At 51.7% G+C, this 2,727-nt stretch overlaps 1 protein-coding gene across 5 annotated transcripts in view; it reads left to right on the top strand.

Moving 5' to 3' along the window:
• Positions 1–638: 638 nt before the first annotated feature.
• The window catches only part of NR4A2 (nuclear receptor subfamily 4 group A member 2), an 8,288-nt gene continuing 6,199 nt past the window's right edge, over positions 639–2,727 (top strand). For all 5 annotated transcript variants that reach the window (XR_006680953.1, XM_004703809.3, XM_045299692.1 and 2 more), the window contains exons 1-2: positions 639–812; positions 2,507–2,630. The gene's annotated coding sequence lies outside the window, so the exon portion shown is untranslated. The remainder of the gene's footprint in view (positions 813–2,506; positions 2,631–2,727) is intronic.

Consider the following 2,727-nt stretch of genomic DNA (forward strand, 5'->3'; position numbering starts at 1 on the left):
TAGGGGGTGGCTAAGAGAAAGCACCGAACCAGGGAAATCCCTCTCCAACTGCCCGAGTCCTTTGAGCGTCGCATGTCACGGGACAACTGTATGCGCTTCCGCTAACGAGGGCGAGGAGTGTGGGTGAGTGGTCAGGGCGCTGTTAGGCACACCCCATCTCGTGTGACTTCAGGTGCGGGCTACCTGGCCTACGCCTACGCTCTCTTCCACTCGGCCTTCTCCGCTCCCCACTCCCCACACCCCACGCTCGCCCCACGTGTAAATGAACCAGCGGCCGTGCAGTCATGGTAATTGAGAGAAGGCGAGGTGTTGCGGGTTTGGGTGGAGAGGTCACACCTCTTTCAGAGGGGGGAACAAAAAAACCCAAACCAAACTAGCTACCAAGGTGAACCCAGAATGGTTCCCACCTTAAAGTCGGCCCTGCTCGTGACGTCAGGTCGGAAATATACCAAAGCGAGCGCGGGCCAGGAGTCCGGGGAGCGCGGCTGCTCTGCCATTGGGCGGCGAGCTGCTGACGCGCGCTGACGCGCGGAGATTTTAGGTGCATGTTGGCAGAGGCAGCGCGAGCCACATAAACAAAGGCACATTGGCGGCCAGGGCCAGTCCGCCTGGAGGCTTGAGATCTCCTCAGTCCCCGCTCGCCTGCCGAGCAGGCCGCCCAGCCCGGCGCCCCTCTTTCTAGTGGAGTCTCTCTCTACTAACTCCCTTCGCCTCTCTCCTCCGCCCCTCCCCGACCCCGCCACCCAGCCTCCCAGAGGGATTTGCACTTCGGCAGAGTTGAATGAATGAAGAGAGACGCGGAGAACTCCTAAGTGAGTAGGTGCAGCCCGAGCTGCTCGCGTTCTTTGATCTCCTTTGGCAGGTCTTTTCTTTCCCTGCTTGTGGTACAGAGCCTCTGGAAATGGATGGCAGAGGCGCCGAGGAGGAGCGGGGCCGAGGGGTGGGAAGAGTGGATGCCGGCAGCTGCGGAGAGTGCTTGTCTGAACTCCGGTGTTGGCATTTGCGGGGTAGTGGCATCTCCACCGAGGCGTCCCTGACTCCCTGTGCGTGGAAGTGAAAGGGAGACTTGTCCCCTTCTGGGAACGGCGGACTAGCCAGCGGAAATATACGCAAAGTTTACTCTTAAGGCGAAATTGATTGTGGTGCTTGGATACGGAGACTCCAACCCGCGTGTAGGCGAATGGTCCAGACGCTGCCTGCAAAGTGACAGGAGAGAAAGTTCTTTAGTTGATGTGTTGCTTGGGAACTGAGACAGGATGGCTGGCCAGAGTGCCGGCTTTTCCCTGGGTAGTGTTGATGGAGAGTGCTGTCGGCCGAGTGTCCCGTTTCTAAGTTGCTTGAAATGTCTGGGTCTGACATATGCCATGCATGTGCATTTGAGTCTATCAGGGTTAGCGAGTGAGACAGAGACAGAAAAAGAGAGTGTGTAAAGAATACACTTATGAAGCAGCAAAGCTACCAGGGGATTAATAGCCAACACAAACATTCTCTGGACTGGCTGTGCAGATTGTTGCCCCCCACCTCCATTTGCTACATTTTCTGGTCACCGCCCCCACCCCAAGAAGATGAAGAGGATAAAATAAAATTTAAAGAAGCAGAAGTGGGTATTTTACTTTCTTCTTCATTACTAATAAGATTGTCTATGCTGTAGACTACCTTCCAAATAGGGACATCTGAAAATGACTGGGAGACAAGTAAGCCTTATTCCAGCAAGTAGGCAGATCCTGGAAGGTTGTACAGGGAAGTAGGGAAGATTTTCAACTTTCCATGCTGGGCAGCATTTCTAACCTTGCTGCCAATACCAGATAAGCAATAGGACCCTCCTTCGGGAGCCCAAGAGCTTCCTATAAAAGTAGGGTCCTCTCTTGCCACCCTTAATTCCGCCATTAATCATGTGGAAAGACAAGTTTCTTAGAAAAGCGAACACCGATTCATTTGTTTCCCCAATCCTAAAGAACTATCCCAGCGCGCTGTCAAAAGCATTTATTTTAGGAAACCCAGGTGGGTCTACTGGAATGAAATGCTCTTTAAAGCTTTTCCAGGCCTTCTGACCCTTTGTAACCCTTTGTGGATTTCCTCCCTCATTTTATGTGCTTTGGTTCTAATTCTTCCCCTCTCCTCAAAGAAAAGCTCAAGTTATTGCAGGGGCAAGGGAAGAGTCTAAGGCTGCATTTTCTTAAACTAGTCTTCTGGTCCAGTTCTGAATTAAACTCATATGGAAACATCTCTACTTCATTACATCATAAGTGTGTAATAAGTGCATGCAATAATCTCCTCTTTCGTGAATCTTCTCTCTGCAAGCATTTCCCTGGTGCCAGATTCTGTTGTTTCTAGACACGTCTTACACATCCGTGTTAACGACTGTTTTGGGTAAAAGTTATACACTAATTTCCAACCCGACACATATGGAGGGGTCCTTGGAAAGCCTGCCTCGGTGAATCTGCTTATGCCCTGTGGCATATCTGTGGGGAAAGTCGCTCTGAAGCTGCCTGTGTCTGTATTTCAGGGAGCAGATCCGGCAGGCTGGACTCCCCATTGCTTTTCTAAAAATCTTGGAAACTTTGTCCTTCATTGAATTACGACACTGTCCACCTTTAATTTCCTCGAAAACGCCTGTAACTGGGCTGAAGGTTAGTGCAACTTACTTGTTTCATTCCCGGAGTTCCTTAACATGGAGAGGAAGGGCAACTGCGATTCTTAGCCCCGCGTCCCCCGCCCCTTCCCCCC

This window comes from Echinops telfairi, unplaced genomic scaffold (assembly GCF_000313985.2).
Source record: "Echinops telfairi isolate 266 unplaced genomic scaffold, ASM31398v2 ScPeMD7_4;HRSCAF=17, whole genome shotgun sequence".
Classification (NCBI taxonomy): Eukaryota; Metazoa; Chordata; class Mammalia; order Afrosoricida; family Tenrecidae; genus Echinops; species Echinops telfairi.